The 18,233-nt window shown below is 38.8% G+C and overlaps 1 long non-coding RNA gene and 1 other non-coding gene across 2 annotated transcripts; both read right to left on the bottom strand.

The window, feature by feature from the left end:
* Positions 1-3,528: 3,528 nt before the first annotated feature.
* LOC133291897 (uncharacterized) lies at positions 3,529-5,880 on the bottom strand. Its single transcript, XR_009748848.1, has 4 exons — positions 5,572-5,880; positions 5,383-5,495; positions 4,381-4,448; positions 3,529-3,640 (listed from the first exon to the last, which is right to left on the bottom strand). It is a non-coding gene; the product is annotated as an uncharacterized LOC133291897 (long non-coding RNA).
* A 5,839-nt stretch (positions 5,881-11,719) lies between these two features.
* On the bottom strand, positions 11,720-11,824 carry LOC133292020 (small nucleolar RNA R71). Its single transcript, XR_009748855.1, has one exon. It is a non-coding gene; the product is annotated as a small nucleolar RNA R71 (small nucleolar RNA).
* Positions 11,825-18,233: the final 6,409 nt, after the last annotated feature.

The raw sequence follows: 18,233 nt of genomic DNA, 5'->3' as shown, positions 1-18,233 counted from the left end.
ATCATGGGAAGGAAGGATCTACTGATTCTCTTATTGTGCGTAAAGTGCAATGCATGGCTATGGATATCGAGCAAGCTTTTGGTGATAAAGGTATCACGAAGAAGGCAGGAATGTTATCTCAGATACATATTGCATGGCAGCCACCAGATCATGGATGGATAAAATTAAACACAGATGGTGCAGCCAAAGGTTCTCCAGGAGTAGCTGCATGCGGAGGATTATGTAGAGGATCTGATGGCCAATGGCTAGGGGGTTTTGCTTATCATGTGGGTATTGCTTCATCTTTTACAGCAGAATTATGGGGTATTTTGAAAGGTTTGGAATTTGCTTGGAATAAAGGGTTTCGAAAACTTATTATTGAGAGTGACTCCACTTCGGTGATCACGCTGCTTACCAGTAAAGGTAATGATGTCCGAGAGTCGCATATTGTTACTCGCATTCGGACTTGGATGAACAAAGATTGGGATCTCAAGGCTCAACACATCCACCGTGAAGGAAATCAATGTGCTGATTGGCTTGCCAACCATTTGATTTACCCCAGCCAGAACTCTATCTATAAGGAGTTTAGTCATGTCCCTCCTGGACTTAGCTGTTTATTTTTTGCTGATATTTGTTCTGTTACTAGTACTAGGAACGTTTATATTGTCTAGTGGTTTCTTGGACTGTTAAGCCCTTTCTTTCACCAAAAAAAAAATAACAAACAACACAAAAGGAGGTGGAGCTCTTATTTCAAAGGGTAATCCCTGTTTCTTAACACAGTCCTCTAATGCTACTTGGTATCATTAACAGTGAGTAATGCAATTGCCCCATCCTGAAGGTGAGATGTGTGACTCAGTGAATTTTTTTTTTTTTTTTTTTTATCTTTGCAACCAATCACATGAAAAAATGTTTGAAAATGACAAACGCGATCAATGTAGACCCACAAATATTAGATGACATCTTATATGAACCTATAAGAAACCAACGTTATGAAAACAAAGAAACAGGTCATGTTAAATCAGCAAAAGAAGTCATAGTTTCAATCACCTAAGAGAACCCCATTTCCAAATAAATAAGACCCACAACCTAAAAGCACTAATCATTCTAACCTTCAAGTCAGCCAAATTTTAACTCAAGTTCGATGAATGTAAAAGGCAAGGATCTAGATGTTTCAAGTGAAAAAGAAATTTACACAACCAATGGCAAACCAGATTCTTAATATAAACTGGTTAAGGTATTCAGAAACCATTCAAATCAATTTTTTAAATTCATGAGTTTAACACTTTTAATGGTACACTTATAATATAACAGCAAGATCAAATTACCAAAAATTAGGCAGTCCAAATAACTATAATTGTACTTGTCAACACATCATCACTTTGTTTCACAACTTTTTCTCAAGAATATTGTCTAGTGTCAATTAGATTATGACAGAACATATGCATCCAGATCGTAAAACACATATAATTTCTTGAGCATCACATCCAACCGATCTTTAACTAAACATCATTACTAGGAAATTACATTCTAGACGGTTAGAACAATTTAAGCAATTCATAAACTCAATTTCTAATATATTATCAAAAATTCAATCTCCAATACTTCTTTTTAATTGCTATATCCAACAACTGATACTCAAGCTAATAATGGAGTTTCACGAGTTCAATTTATTAAACCGAAGACTCCTCATTAAATTTCTACCCTGACAAGCCAATACCAAAATAAAAGTTTTCAATATTCAATTCATCAAACAGAGATCACTCACTCTTAGTACAACTTAACCATTAATTCATTACTACGTCTGCTCATATGGTTCTACCAAATCTAGTTTAATTGCTCCAATTATTCAAGTCATTCCCTAGATTAAGTTCTCACATAATTTCGAACGTATGTATTCAAAATTTCCAAACAAAACTTTCCCATTAATTAATTCTCGGTGTTTGACAGTTTGATACTACCGTGTTACCGAAGAATGTGTTGGCCAGACCCATTCCCAATTACAGCTGGAGTATCACCTCATCACACACTGGGAATCGGCAATTACATACTTCACTATTTATTTTTCATTCCGGTATTAATTAATTACAACTTACCACGCATCAGACTTCTCTCTTGAGGAGGTTTCCGTGTCTCATAAATACTAATTCTACTTTCGTCATGCCAAGCAGCGAGCGGATCCTACCCACTGCATGACATACACGACAGTAGTCTCAAGGTTGAGACACGGTTCCCACTTCAGGACAGAATCTCAATTAATCAATTAAGCAATTAGACAATTCCCACATTCCAATTCAACTGCAACACAATACGGTCAGACAACTGTTGCACAATTTAGTGACAACAACCATTCAAGTCAAATATTTCAATACAGTGTATAAACCTCACAACCGAACAGGGCATAAAATAAAACAATATACAGTATTCAACTACTCGAACCACATTTATAAAATTAACTGCAAAACTGATCAATCCAATTTAACAGATCAAATTCAAGTATTTAGCCAGATTACTCTCATCACTGCATAAACCGACCTTTACATATCAAATCAACAGCAAGATAAATCTTTACAGCATAGCCTAGTACATCAGATAATCAAACACTACATCATACCATCACCAAGAATCGAACTGCTCCAAATAAGTTAATTTCAACGGCTGTGAGTAAATAATACCATAAGAGGAGTTCAGTGTATCTCAGAATAATTCTAATAATTCAATCATACTAATTTTCACAACTCAACAGAATAATTCAGCAAGTGCCAACCATAACTCAGGCAGTTCCTTAATTTAATTCTGATATTCAACATCTAACAACCAGTTCAACACATGTCAATCATAATTCAAGCAATTCAGGAAATTAATTCTAGATGCATCAACCCGCACAGTTCCATAGCTACTTTCAAACAGCAATCAATTCAGTAATTATTGAACAATTCAACAGTTAACTTTAAACAGCAGTGATCACACAACATATACAAACAACAAGGATTAACAAACATCAACCAATGCAGCAATCATAACAAACACCTTGAATCAAAACTGCTCTGATACCAATTAGTGTAACACCCTCCCTTGTATGCATCCAAGAGAGTTGTTTGCTAAGCGGATTAGAGTTCTTTTGTCACATTTTAAAACTGGAAAATAATTTTGTTGTTGCGAATTAAAACTCGAGTTGAAATCCATCTCCTTACAATAATCAGAGTATGCTTTCAAAATCTCTTAAGTGGCTGAAAATATTGTTTTTCCTAGCAGACCTTGTTGTCTTTAAAAATTCGTATAAAATCAATTACGACGATTTAAAAAGATATCCCATATAATCTAGAAAGAGCACGTCTGGGGCTTTGCATGCATATAAAATAATAGTAAATCGGAGTTCATTTTCCCCTCGTAATATAACTCGCAAAGTGCTCGCAAAACTGTTTAAAATCAGCACTTAAATAAACGTCATAAATTATTTTCGCAAAACGTTTCTAGACTTTGTCTCCAAGGTACTTGCTGATCATAAAAGTCTTAAAACAGTAATAAAATCTTAATTTAACAGTAATCCAAACTCCTTAAATTAATACAGTCATCCACCAAATAATGGCAATAGCAAAGTCCAAACAGCAGCACATAACAGCAAATATCCAAAAATCATGTCTTCATATGCTTTTGCGTCCTCCTGCCATTTTATAAAAATAGCAGCCTCAAAGGGGTGAGAAAAATCCGAGTAGTGTGATAGCAAAACCAATAATGCAACAATATTAGGATAGGCACAAAATTATAAACAATCACATCAACATTTCATTTTCCGTTACATACCATAGTGCGTATATAACGCCATTATTACGCTCATAGCACCTTCGTGCGCGTACTAACATTTCATAGTGCGTATATAACGCCATATTCATCATAATGCGTATATAACGCCTTCATTGCGCTCATAGCACCGTCGTGCGTGCACCATCACAGTGGATATTCCATAATGGCTCCCTCAAAGGTGAATTCCAACTGTGGCCTATGCGGACGGAAGCCAAGTGTCCCATACCCTGGTACCGAAGGGATGCCTATATGATGCGTGCTCAATCGTATGCATATTTATATAAATATCCTAGTCCATGAAAAGCATGAAATTCATGCATGTATGCCATGATATGCTTCACACACAAACAAGAAACAAATGAATTACGAGGTGTATATGCATGACTAGGTCATCATCATAATAGCATATCTTTCATGTACTTTCCGTACCAAGCTGCCACATCACAATTACTTCTCTTTCATGATTTTCCATCTTGTCACATTCATAGGCAGCGTACATATAGCATATAACAGCATATTAATCCAAGGCACATGTGGCAACAATTCACAATTCTATACGCTAGCTAATAATCACATCAAGTAATACCACCAAACACATACCTGTGACGTTTACAACTTTTTAAACAACGTATCACCAATTCAGTCCACTTTCTTAGAAGTTCGCGGACCTAAACAAATGCATCACAAATCAGAATTTTATCTCACATTATTCCTATGCGTTGCATAAAGTTTTCATTCCTCTAGACCCCTTTATTCTCATTCGTTTATCATAGTTCTATTACTAACAAATTTCTGTCTCAAATAATTTTTACTTATTCATAAACAGTGAAAGAAATCCAACATCTCCCAAGCACACCAATTCAGGTTTCAATATTAAAACAAGTTCATGACATTTTATTCACAAATTTAACTCCAAAAGACCAGGGGTGCGCTAAGGAGGACGTAAAACATGATGTCCAACTAAGCTTAATTCATACAAGGTTTGATACAAAATATAGTCCAGCCAAATTAGTCCAACACTTTAATAATTATGCTCACCTATATCAATGGTACTACTAGTCAGAACTTCATTCATATTACCAATTATTTAAAGGAAATTCCCATTAATTAATAACATATTACCATAATAAAATCCTAAGTCCCCAACACACAGCAATTCGGTTTTCAATACAAAATGCTCATGACATTTATTCAGAATTTTAACTCAACATGGTCATGGGTGCGTGAAAGAGGACCTAACCACATGCTTTCCCTAAATTTCTTAACTTATACAGATTCAGTTTCTTATTATGGAAAATGTTCATGGGATTTCTAGTTCACACAACAACTCTCCTGGTTATGTGTGCTCTAAAGAGTGACCTAAAGCATGCTGTCACCTAAATTAGATCAAGTAACTTATTTTAATCAACAACCCGCAATTAGCTCATCAAAAAGACTTTATTCCAAACCCCAAGCCATTCTTTGTGTTAAAATTACAAGGTTCAAATCGGTTTACAAGACAAAGTCAACCAGAAAAATGACGACTTGCATACACTTAACCCATCATGCAATAAGGTCGAACCACCCAAAAAGAAAAGCAAGGAATGGTTGGAGGTAACTTACGGTTTCTTGATTCTACACACACAACAGCTTCCAATCGGCCAAGGAGTCAACTTTTCCTTCCAGAACTCTATCCCACGCACATGCAATGGAGGAGATGACTAACAAGACAGAACCTTATTCATCCAAAAGAACCACCCATGAGAACCGGTTTGTGTGCAGAGAGGAACAAGGAAAAAAGCAATTACTCACCTCCTTGAAGGAAGTCTCCGACCAGCAAGGAAAAAGAGGAAACGCTGAGCTATGTACTTTGCTCCCTGCTCAAGGAGCTTACAGTTTCAGTGACATGCAAGAGGTTTAATCTGCTCTCCAAGGATCAGTTAATCAGCTCGTTGGTGTTTGTGGCTCGGCTGAACGAAGGAGAAGAAAAATGCTAGGTGGCTTATTATCTATTCAAGGAACTTATGGCTTGAAGTAGACGGAGAATGGAATGCATGCAAGCTTTGCAGCTTGATGCTCGACCGACGGTGTGAGCGGAGACGAGAGGAAGATGTGAGCTAGATGATGATTCCTTGCTGTGTGCATAAATGGAAGGGAATAATGAACTCCTACATTCTGAATCAAGGACTCATTATTTCTGTTTGTTTTTCTCTCAAAGGCGCCGTAGATGAATTAGTGAGGATGTGTTATTTTCAACCAATGGGAGGGCATGCATCTAGAATGAACCAATGATAACTCATGCAATCAGATTTCTTAAGTGGTTAAGGGATAAGTTATACATTTTGGGCTGCCTCAAGCTTTCCCTTAAAATATTTGGGTCGTAACCCAACAGGTGATTAGGGTTCAATTTCCTTCCCTCATACTTATAATTAATGTATTTAATAATTCCCTATTTCTTTTAGGTATTACTTAAAATTTCATATATTATCATTAGGTTAATTTTATCCTCCTAATTAATATTTCAATTTCTTAACACTCATTCTCCCTAAATTATACTAAACATAATTTTTGTTAATTAAAATTAAGTCTACCCAATATAATATATAGACATATATTGATATATTCTGAGTTCGAAACAAGCTTCTAAATCCCTAAGCAACATTTATATAATTCCCTAAATTTGCGGGATGTTACAAAACCCCATTCACTTGCAACTGCTGTGGATTAGCACCCATTAGAGTGGGACACTCATTAGACTCATGAGCTTCCTTACAATATTCACAAACCACAGGAGTTGATTGAACCTTGGACACTTGAAATTTTTCAAACTTCTCATTCAAGCTGTTAAACTTCTTGGACAACAGCTTTTGTTCAGCAAGCATAGCAACATTGCTTTCCAGCTTTATCACTCCTCTTTTTATTTGAGCTGATACGCTCTCATTCTCATTCCTTGCCAGTTTCTTTATCAAGTCAATGGCTTGTTCAGATGTACTTTGCCGAATAGAACCTCCAGCTGCACTATTAATCACCAACCTTGTTTCAGGAGAGATGCCATTAAAGAAGATTGCCACCTTTCTGTCATCGTCTCCTTCATAGTGCGGACACTTCCGGATGAGTTCCTGGAATCTATTCCAGGTTGCACACAGTGATTCTCCTTCAAGTTGGCAGAAGTTTGTGATTTCATTCACCAGCTGGTTGTACTTTTCCATAGAAAAGAAATGGGCAAAGAACTTTGATGACAAGTCTTCCCATGTCGTGATACTATTAGCTGGCTGCCTTTCTATCCATCTGAGAGCTTTTCCCTTAACAACAAAAGGAAATAATCGAAGCCTGATATCATCGGCAGACACTCCATTGTGCTTGGTAGTGTCACAGATCATCAGAAATCGATCTATGAACTCATGAGGATCTTCCTCCTCAGCACTAGAAAACTGAACCCTTTCCACCAAAGTAATCAAAGATGGCTTCAGCTCAAAATTGTTTGCCTCCACCGTCGGCCTGATTATACTTGAATTTGGCCTATTGAACACCGGAGTCAGAATGGTGTCCAACAATCGTGGAGGTGGGTTATTCGCATTGTTGTTACCCGCCATCTCTTGTACTGGTTGTACAGGTTCTCTATTGAAATCTTCCCAAATTAACTGCTTGGCAACTTTCCCCAGTCTCCTCTCAGTCCTTGTAATTTCAGGATCAAATACAAAGTCTTTAGGAACAAGTCTACCTCGCATAAAACTCCGAAAAATATGTTAGTAGCACCTGCAGAACATAGAACAAGATAAAACAAGATAAAATAAAAATAAAAATCCAATCTCAAAGATCAACGGTTATTTATAATATTGGAATTAACAATCCCCGGCAACGGCGCCAAAAACTTGATGCTCTCCGGCAAGTATACCGATCGCACAAGTAATATAGAAAGTAAGTAGAGTATCGTCTCCACAGGGATTGTAAACCAAGTACTACAATTACCAGTCCCCTTAAGTTGGAAAACTCGGTTTGTTGTTTGGAAAAATTGCGAATTGATTTTGAGTAACAATAAGAAATAAAAGTAAAGACTTGTTTTTGAATTTTTATTTAAGAGAAATAAAACAATAACAATGAGAATTGATTTTAAGAATATGAGGAAAGCATTGTAGCTAGAGCGCACTCACCTTATGATCCCCACTTCTTACTTTGAATTGATTCACAATACTTATTCATATAATTACTCGGATAAATTATTATCTAAGAATATTTATTAGTTAACCCTCAATTCCTTGCAAGGTTAACCCTTTAATCCCCAATTGGAACCCCAATTCCTTGCAATGTTCCTCATGGTATTAAGCAATGAACGCAATAATTTAAGCATCTGCAATTAAATACACATCTATTCATAGCATGCATACCAATTGTTATCCTACCCCCTTTCAGGATCAAAACCCCAATATTCCTATCTAGGGTTCTAACCCTCAAACTATTCTCAACTATCAGATTGATCAGTTCTAATAAAGGAAATAGAAAATACGCACAGGGTAGAGACAAAGATAATTATATAAATGAGTAAAACTAAATCAATCCATCGTAACAAGGGTTCACATAGGGCTCGTGACCCTAACTAAAATAAAAATAACTAGCCAAGCATAATCATGGCTAAAAATCCAATATTCAATGAAAGCATAAAATTAAAGTTAAATAGATGAAGAAGAAAAACTGTGGAAGAATCCTCCTGAGCTCTGCCGTCGGCCTCCTTCTGAATGGAATGCGATATCCCCAGGGTTCTATTAAGAGAATATATTTATAAGCCTATTTTATTCTTCCAAAAATACCCTTCTGAAAACACGGTACTTCTTTCCCGTAAACCGGCGACAGTTGGCGCCGGTGTGGCGCACGTTTGCGCGGAGTTATTGTCAAATTGTGAAAAACCGGAACAACTTCTACGTGACTTGGCGCCATCTTGTTCAACCTTGGTGCCACTTGGCGCCATTTCAATTTCTTCAACAAAGTGTGGCGCCACTTTGCTTCACTTGGGCGCTGGTTGGCATGGTGGCGCTAGTTTGCGCCATTCTGGCGCCAACTAGCGCCAATTCTCTGGACTTTGTACTATGCAACATGAAACTTTCCAGTGTGTGGAGTCGCGTTAACAGGCTTTTTATAATTTGTAATTTTCACTCCTTTTACCTGTAAAAATACAACCAAAAGGTGAATATTATTGACATAGAAAGAATCAATATAAATAGCAAATATGTATTTAAATTGCTCTCTTATGACTCAATCTTTATCAATTTTAACACAGAAAAACCACACTTGCCAAAGGCACATCACAGAACAATATGTTGCACCCTGGTATTCCATCTTTCAATGTGAGCCCTCAGCTTACGTCTCCAGTTCTCTTCAACCTTCCCCCGTAGAGTATGATCATGTATCCCTCTCAACTTTCTAGACACATCCGGGATGGGTTGATCAAGACCGAACTGTCGCATGCACCTATCCGGTTGACATGCCTCTACTGTGTGGAAGTAGATAAGAGGTGTGACAGCAAGCCACAGGTACTGCTGCTCTGGAGTCACGTCGAGCCACTGATATTCAAAATATGGTTGCCACACCACCTACAAACAAAATGATAAAAAATATATAGAGTAATGATAGTCCTCAAGAGTTGAGGTCCATTAAGTGTAAATTGTTCCACAAAACCCATGTTTTGGTTATAAATCACTCCCTTCAACCTTCTTATTTTCATATAGAGCAACTGTTTTGAATAGTGGACCAGAGTAATGCCGAAAGTGGGAATTAAGGTAGACCTGGAGCAAATTTAACATTATCTTTTTCACATATGACTATTGAGTTAGTTTTCTTTGTTCAAGACACCTAAGGCCCATCAAAAGGAACCACAAAATGAAGAGAGAAGAAGGAGTGTTGCGCAGAAAGGAAAAAGAAGTCTGCTATAGTACAACAGCAGTCAAAGGAAGCAATGGGAAGCCGCCACGTCAGCTACAACAGAGAAGGTGGAGGTGCTGCCTCTGCTACAGTACGAAAGCAAAGAAGCTGAGCAATGGGGAGCCGCCACGTCAGCTACAGCAGAAAGAGTGGAGGTGCCTCCCTGAATCTGATACTCCTACTCACAAAGGGAGCCAAAAGCAAGGGGGACCACTTCCATTTAAGGCCAAGCTGGCAAGAAGCAAAGCTACCATTGGAGAGGTTTAGACAAAGCACGACCCTTGATGAAAGGAACAATGGAGATCAAATGAAGAACCCTATAAAAGGAACAAGCAATCCTCATAAAGGGCATCATCAGCACCCATCCTAGGACTCGTTGTCTCTTTGTTTTCTTTTTTGTAAAAATGCTCACTAGGAGCTAACTTCCTCTAAGTAGGTGAGGGTTCCATAGAAGTAATCCCTTTTGTCTTAGGATAGCTTTGTAAGGAACACATATTTTATAAATGAATTTTGAGTTGCTCTTTGGTTTAATTTATTGATTTTGTGAAACCCTTTGGGCTGGCAACCTCATCCCGGGACCACTCGGTTGATGAAACACTGACAAAGGCGTGTGGAGCATTCTCAAAATCCTGAGGTAGTTTAACCTGAAGAAAGGAGGGAGAAACACCTGGAATGAGGAGCACTGCCATGTGAATCCATGATTTTTTGAGAAGGCAACATGGTTTCCTTGCATATAACTCCAAGTACTATGGAGTAACGTGGAGAGTAAGGCCTTACCCTCTGCTTACCTATAGCAAAACAAAGGAAGGAGCAAAATCCACTTGTAAAATATGCTACCAAGCAGGGTTAACCAAAGGGATGAAAACATGGAACCCGTAACACCTACTTGATCTTTTTCTTTCTGAAATTAATCTTAACTCAACTTCTATCACAACCTTTTCCTCACGATAACTGAACTGTGTTTTACCAGCTGATGCTCTTACTTTCATTTCGTTGACTGCTCTTAAAGTTACTTCAATTGATGCCTTTTTATTCGATGACCGTGCTAAGTCATTCACTGCTCTCATCTGGTTCAGAATGGTTAACATTGTTTAACTAGCTGCCCAGAGATTGCTCTTTGTGAAGCTTAGCTGAGAATAGTAATTTCTTTTATTGCTCCATTTTACAAATTAAGTTTCCTTTAGCGCTTCTTACTTCACAACTGCTCCCTGAGGACGATAAATCTGGGGCTACAATACCCTATATTGCTTGACATGTACGCTTGCGTATAGTTGAAGAGGGTTGCTCTTAGTCAGAGTAGATTGCTCCTGTTGGCAATCCTGATTACTACTCTACACTCTTGCTCTCTGAAAGAAATATTCCCGAGCAGCTTTCGGTTCGACCAAGCAATTAGCGCCGTTGTCGGGGATCATTTGGCAAGAAAGGGCGTTTTTAAGGAAACATTTTTGTTGTTTAATCGCAGTCTTTTTGTTTTAATAGACCTCCTCCATTTTTATGAGCACAGAACCTACAGAACTTGGACTGGAAATAGTATTTTTTGATCCAGAACCCGAGAGAACCTTCAGAAATAGAAGAAGAGTTCAAAGGTTGAAAAACATTACAATGGAGGAGGTTGTAAACAATGATAACAATGGAAATCATAATCATGAGCCTGAACAAGGACCGAATGGAGGAAGAGGGCCATCATTGAATGATATGGCTGCTCCCTTCAGAAATGGTCCAGAACGAGGCTATGTTCCCCCTCCTCTGAATATCCCGAACTTTGAAATAAAACCTGCAATGTTCCAAATGATTATGAACGCTGGTCAGTTCCATGGACTACCCATGGAAGACCCTCACAGTCATTTGGACAATTTCACTGAGATAGTTGACAATTTCAAAGTTCATGGTATTTCGGAAGAAAACATGCGGATGCGGCTTTTTCCATTTTCCTTAGCTGGAAAAGCCAAAGAATGGAGGAGAACATTGCCCCCAAACTCCATCACCAGTTGGGAGCAATTGGCGGAACTGTTTGTTACCCGATTTTTTCCCAAGCAAAACAAGCCCAAGTGAGGGCTGATATAGCTTCTTTTCAAATGTATGATGGAGAAAGTCTGTATGAAGCGTGGGAACGCTTTAAAGAGTTGATACGAATCTGCCCGAATCATGGAGTTTCTGATTGGGGCATCATTCACACGTTTTATCATGGTTTAACCCCACCATTAAAAGCAACTGTTGATGCAGCTGCAGGGGGAGATCTTTTGGATTTTACTTATCCAGAAACCTACCAGTTGTTGGAAAAACTTTCAAAAAAACATATTTCATGGCCTTCCACACGACACAGTGCTCCTAAGAAAGCAGGAGTTCTTGAGCTAAGCTCAGCTGATGCTCTTTCTGCACAAATGGCTTCGCTCCAGAACACTATAAAAAACTGGAAGCCCATGGAACAGAAAAAAACAACTGAGCAACTTCTTTTGACTCAATCAAGTCAGAGTTGCCCCACTTGTGGAGGTCCTCATGAATATGAGGACTGTAACAATCTAGCTGTTGTGTGCTATGCAGGAGGGTATGACAACAACAACAGGAGCAATGACAACCATCAAGGGAACAATAACCGAGGCTGGAGGAATCAGAATAATGCTGGAGGTAGTGGAGGAAACTACCAGAACCGACCCCCGTATCCCAGGCAGAACCAACAAAACTGGGATAAGGGTGAAGGGAAGTCCCAATCCTTTGAGACTTCTGTCAAGGAGTACATGAATCAGAACAGCGCAGCCATGCGAAACCTAGAAACCCAAATTGGTCAGCTGGCTGGAGCACTCAAACAGAGGCAACCAGGGACACTCCCTAGTGACACAGAAAAGCCGTCTCAAGATAACCAGGAGCATTGTAATGCTATAAGCCTACGAGATGGAAAGACCTTACCACCCCCAGACTTAGTGGCACGACCTCGAAAGCGCGAACCAGCAAAACAACCCATAGGAAAGGAAGTTGAAGAAGCCACTGACCCTTCACACCTTGAAGCTCAGACAGGACCAGAAGAGAAGGTCCAAAGCAATGAGTCTGCTGAAATCAAACCGGATGACGCAACACCTGTAGCAGACCTTGGGGCAACAAAAGTCAGTGAACCAGTTTCAGTTCCAACTTATGTTCCCCCATGCAAGAGAAGGAGTGAACCGATCGAGCCTCCTTTTCCACAGAGGTTGAAAAAGCAACACGAGGATAAGCAGTTTAGCCAGTTTCTTGACTTGATGAAACAACTTCACATAAATATCCCTCTAGTAGAAGCTTTGGAGCAAATGCCTTCATATGCAAAATTTATGAAGGACATTTTGTCAAAAAGAAGAAAGATCGAAGAGTTTGAGACCGTAGCCCTCACTCAACAATCGTGCAAGTACCTGACTAAAATTCCTCCCAAACTAAAGGATCCTGGTATATTCACCATCCCGTGTACAGTTGGGAAGAACTATCTTGGTCGGGCACTTTGTGATCTGGGCTCAAGTGTAAATCTAATGCCAGCTTCCATCTTCAAGCAGCTTGACATAGGAGCAGCAAGACCAACCACAGTCACTCTTCAACTTGCAGACCGATCTATAGCCAAGCCAGAAGGAAAAATTGAGAATGTCCTTGTCCAAGTAGACAAGTTCATTCTACCAGCTGACTTCATCATCTTAGATTTTGAAGCAGATCAAGAAGTTCCAATAATTCTGGGCAGACCATTTCTGGCTACCGGTGATGCTATCATAAATGTCAGAAAGGGTGAACTTTCTATGAGTGTAAACGGAGAAGAAGTGAAGTTTAATGTCATGAAAGCAATAAGGTTTGATGAAGATAACACTGAGGAATGCTCTAGCATTTCGATCCTTGACTCGGTCATAAGAGAAGAACAGCAGGAGCATTTGCAGCCAGAGATAGGCATTAAGGACTTTGAAGAGCTGGAAGAATACCTTGCATCCATCAGTTTCCACCAACCCCAGGGAAGGAAAGAAAGGGTCTTTGAATCCTTAAACCGATCAGAGCAGGAGCAAAGACCAAAATTGCCTTCAGTAGAGCAACCACCTACCTTGGAGTTAAAACCCCTACCTGGACACCTGAAATACACTTATCTTGGTAAAGACAACACTCTCCCTGTGATTATTTCTTCTTTGCTAACCCATGAACAGGAATTTCAACTCACACAAAAGCTCAAAGATTACAAAGGAGCAATTGGCTGGACTATGGCTGACATAAAAGGAATTAGCCCAACAATTTGCATGCACAAGATTTTGCTCCAAGACCCTGACAGCTCATCTGTGGAGCATCAAAGGAGGCTGAATCCCAATATGAAGGAGGTGGTAAGAAAAGAAATCATCAAATGGCTTGATGCAGGTATAATCTATCCCATCTCAGATAGTAAATGGGTTGCTCCTGTGCAATGCGTCCCAAAAAAGGGTGGCATTACTGTAGTTGAAAATGACAAACGAGAGTTAATAGCCACCAAAAAAATAACTGGGTGGAGGATTTGTCAAGACTACAGGAAATTAAATAATGCTACCCGAAAGGATCATTTCCCCCTTCCTTTTATTGACCAAATGCTGGATCATCTAGCTGGGAAAGAATTCTTTTGTTTCTTATATGGGTATTCGGGATACAATCAAATCCCGGTTGCTCCTGAAGACCAGCACAAAACCACTTTTACGTGCCCCTTTGGGACGTTTGCATTTAGAAGAATGCCTTTTGGGCTATGTAATGCCCCTGCAACTTTTCAAAGATGCATGTTTGCTTTGTTTACAGATTTAGTAGGAGAAACAGTAGAAATTTTCATGGATGATTTTTCTGTCATTGGTTGCTCTTTTCCTACTTGCCTTAATAACCTTGAGCAGGTATTGGAAAGATGTGTCAAGAGCAATTTAGTGCTGAATTGGGAAAAATGCCACTTTATGGTAAGAGAAGGCATTGTGCTAGGACACAAAATCTCAAGCAAGGGCCTCGAGGTGGACAAGGCTAAGGTGGAAGCAATTGAGAAGCTACCTCCCCCTACCACAGTAAAAGGGATCAGAAGCTTCTTGGGACATGTTGGGTTCTACAGACGTTTCATTAAAGACTTCTCCAAAATCGCCAAACCACTTTGTGAACTTCTGGAGCAAGACAGGAAGTTCAATTTTGATGAAAAATGTTTGACAGCTTTCCTGGAGCTCAAGTCGAGGCTGGTGTCTGCACCCATCATTCAAAGCCCAGATTGGAGTCTTCCTTTTGAACTAATGTGTGACGCAAGCGATTTCAGCTTGGGAGCAGTTCTTGGGCAGCGAAAAGACAAAATCTTCAGAACTGTTTACTACGCTAGTAGAACTCTTACTCCAGCACAAGCCAACTACACAGTAACGGAGAAGGAGATGCTGGCAGTTGTATTTGCATGTGACAAGTTTCGTTCATATCTAATATGCTCCAAAGTCACAGTATTCACTGATCATTCAGCAATCAAGCAACTCTTTGCTAAGAAGGATGCCAAGCCAAGACTTATTAGATGGGTACTGTTGCTCCAAGAATTTGACCTTGAGATCAAGGATCGAAGAGGAAGTGATAACAAGGTGGCTGACCACCTATCTCGATTAGAGAGGGCAAGCCCACAAGAAGGAGATCATATCAAGGAGACATTCCCTGATGAGCAACTTCTGATGATCTCTGAAAAACAAGCTCCTTGGTTTGCAGATATTGCAAACTACCTGGCTGCCGGAATAGAGCCATACCACTTGAATCACCAAGGGAGAAAGAGGTTCCATCATGAAGCTAAGCAGTATTTCTGGGACGACCCTTTGCTCTACAAAAGGTGTTCTGACCAATTACTTCGAAGGTGTATCCCTGAAGGAGAACAACAGAAAATACTGGAGCAATGCCACAACTCCCCTTATGGAGGACACTTTGTTGGAGCAAGAACAGCAGCTAAAGTGCTGCAGTCAGGTCTATACTGGCCCTCCTTGTTTAAAGATGCTAATGATTTTGTTATAAAATGTGACAGGTGCCAGAGAACAGGGAACATTACAAGAAAGCATGAAATGCCCCTTGTTCCAATAATGGAGGTTGAATTGTTTGATGTATGGGGCATTGACTTCATTGGGCCTTTCCCACCTTCCTTTGGAAACAAGTATATACTTGTTGCAGTTGACTATGTGTCGAAATGGGTAGAAGTTGTTGCTACCCCCACCAATGATGCCAGGATAGTGCTGAAGTTCATCAAGAAGAATATTTTCACTCGATTTGGAACCCCTAGAGCAATTATCAGTGACGGGGGTACACATTTCGTGAACAAACAATTCCAATTGCTCCTGAAGAAATATGGAGTGCAGCACAAAATTGCCACCCCTTACCACCCACAGACCAGCGGGCAGGTAGAGGTGTCCAACAGGGAGATAAAAAAAATCCTGGAAAAGGTCGTAAACCCAGATAGAAAAGATTGGTCCAATAAATTGGATGATTCCCTATGGGCGTATCGGACAGCTTATCGAACACCCATTGGCTGCTCCCTCTATCAGTTGGTGTTTGGAAAAGCGTGTCACTTGCCTCTTGAACTTCAACACAAAGCATTATGGGCCATCACATTGCTAAACATGGATTCCAGAATGGCTGGGGAAAAGAGGTTGCTCCAGATGGTTGAACTAGAAGAATTCCGGAGCGAGGCATATGAAAACGCCAACCTCTACAAGGAGCAGATGAAAAAGTGGCACGATAAAAAGCTTATCAGGAAAGAGTTATCATGTTAAGTGGTACCCCTCATACAGTTCGTCAAAACACCCATATAAGGAAACTTCCTCGAGCTTTCTGCTGTCCTAGGTACCTCAGATGTAATTGACTCCACTGATTAGAGGATCCATTAACCATGATATGACTTTCCAAACATTGGCACATGTTGCGATTCGAAATAGCTACCAAACATTATCCACTAACAGAGACCACACCTTTATAATTCAAGTTCACAAAAACCATATCCAACTCCGAGTTGCAATTACATGTCTATCTATAAAGACAAGTCACAGCACGACACAAAACCTCATGCAAAAGAGCACCAAATCCAAAGTCCACTTAAACCGAAAATTAATCTCATCCATACAAGCAACAATACATCTATTCAATGAGGACGTTTCAAATTAATAACAATCTATTATGATGCACCCAAAACAGATATCAAACTTTTAAGCACGGGATTTACAACAGTATATTCAAGTTCAAAATGGAATCTTATGCCGAATAAATAACAATTAAATATTATCAGGGTACTAGCGTTACATTCAACTTTTATATCACATACTCAACCTTTATATTAGATGTCCAAGTCACGATGCAAGTATAACAGAAGAGTTCTAATCAGTAACTAGTTCTAGGGACATATCCAAAAATAATTAACAGTTCCCAACAAACGTGGACATAAAATAAAGAAGTTTCACATTAACTTATATCTAGAAGTTTGAACACACATGCAATTAAATCAATGGAATGGTTTATCCCAGCCTTTGACATAAGACAAGAAAATTATAGATCCACTGTTTCCCTATTAACAGTTCGATCAAATCATACAATGGATAGATGCAATTTAAGGATCAATGTTCATAGCAAAAAGAAATATGTATTTTTCTTTTTAAACATGCCACCTCTACTCATAACTATCGGTCATTTCTAACAGTGTTATTTTCATTATAACGGGGTCACAATTGCAAAATAATCCAAGTGTAAAGGGAAGAACATCTCTTTCTTGATTTTTTTTATACCAAAGGGATGTCATAAAACACACAACACTCTGGTTGGATTATTCATTTCTTTATGGCAATGCTAAACTAGAGAGATTACATCAACACAGATTCAGTCAGTCAAATTCACCTACCGCTCCCATTACTGAAAATAACAACCACCATCATCTTCTTTCGAAAATAAGTCAAATAAAGGTATATTGTGTTGTCACTAAAAGCAATGCTCAACATGTTCATCACTAATGGCTTTTACCTACACGATAAAAAAATTCATGGAAGAAGCTATAAAAGTTTATGAATGTTAACAATTAGTAAACATTAAATATTTAATGGATTTGCTTACTTCAAAATGAAATGGGATGAAAATCGGTTTGCAATGTTAATAGACTTGCAATATATATAAATGTAAATGCACATGCCATCAAGATTCTATTGTATGAACACACAAATAAAATAGAATCACAGTGCTCTGTAAGAAACCGACTCATGCAGCCAAAAATATGACATGAGACCAAATTAATGTGATAGCATTCATATAGTAGACCAAACCTAAGATCCCATGTCCCAGTTGATATCAAATTTCGATCCCACAATTTAATAAAACTAACAGGTATGAGCTCATAACAGTCAAAGCTTATAAGCAGTCAAATTTCAATATCTCTATTCAATTCGATTGTATCATTAGTGCAGATTTTCCATACTCATACACGATTAAACAAAATTATAGTAACCAGTTAGAACCTTCTGATGCTTACTCGAATATTAATTTTAACAAGGTGTCAATTAGTCAACATAATAAAACAAGCCAAACAATGTGTAGCTACATAGTCACGATTTACCCTTTTCAGTTCACTATATTCTAAA

The sequence above is a fragment of the Gastrolobium bilobum genome, unplaced genomic scaffold (assembly GCF_033153095.1).
Source record: "Gastrolobium bilobum isolate Gb01-03AN ecotype WA unplaced genomic scaffold, APGP_CSIRO_Gbil_v1 utg2246, whole genome shotgun sequence".
Lineage (NCBI taxonomy): Eukaryota > Viridiplantae > Streptophyta > Magnoliopsida > Fabales > Fabaceae > Gastrolobium > Gastrolobium bilobum.
This window is presented reverse-complemented; position numbering and strand designations above follow the sequence as displayed.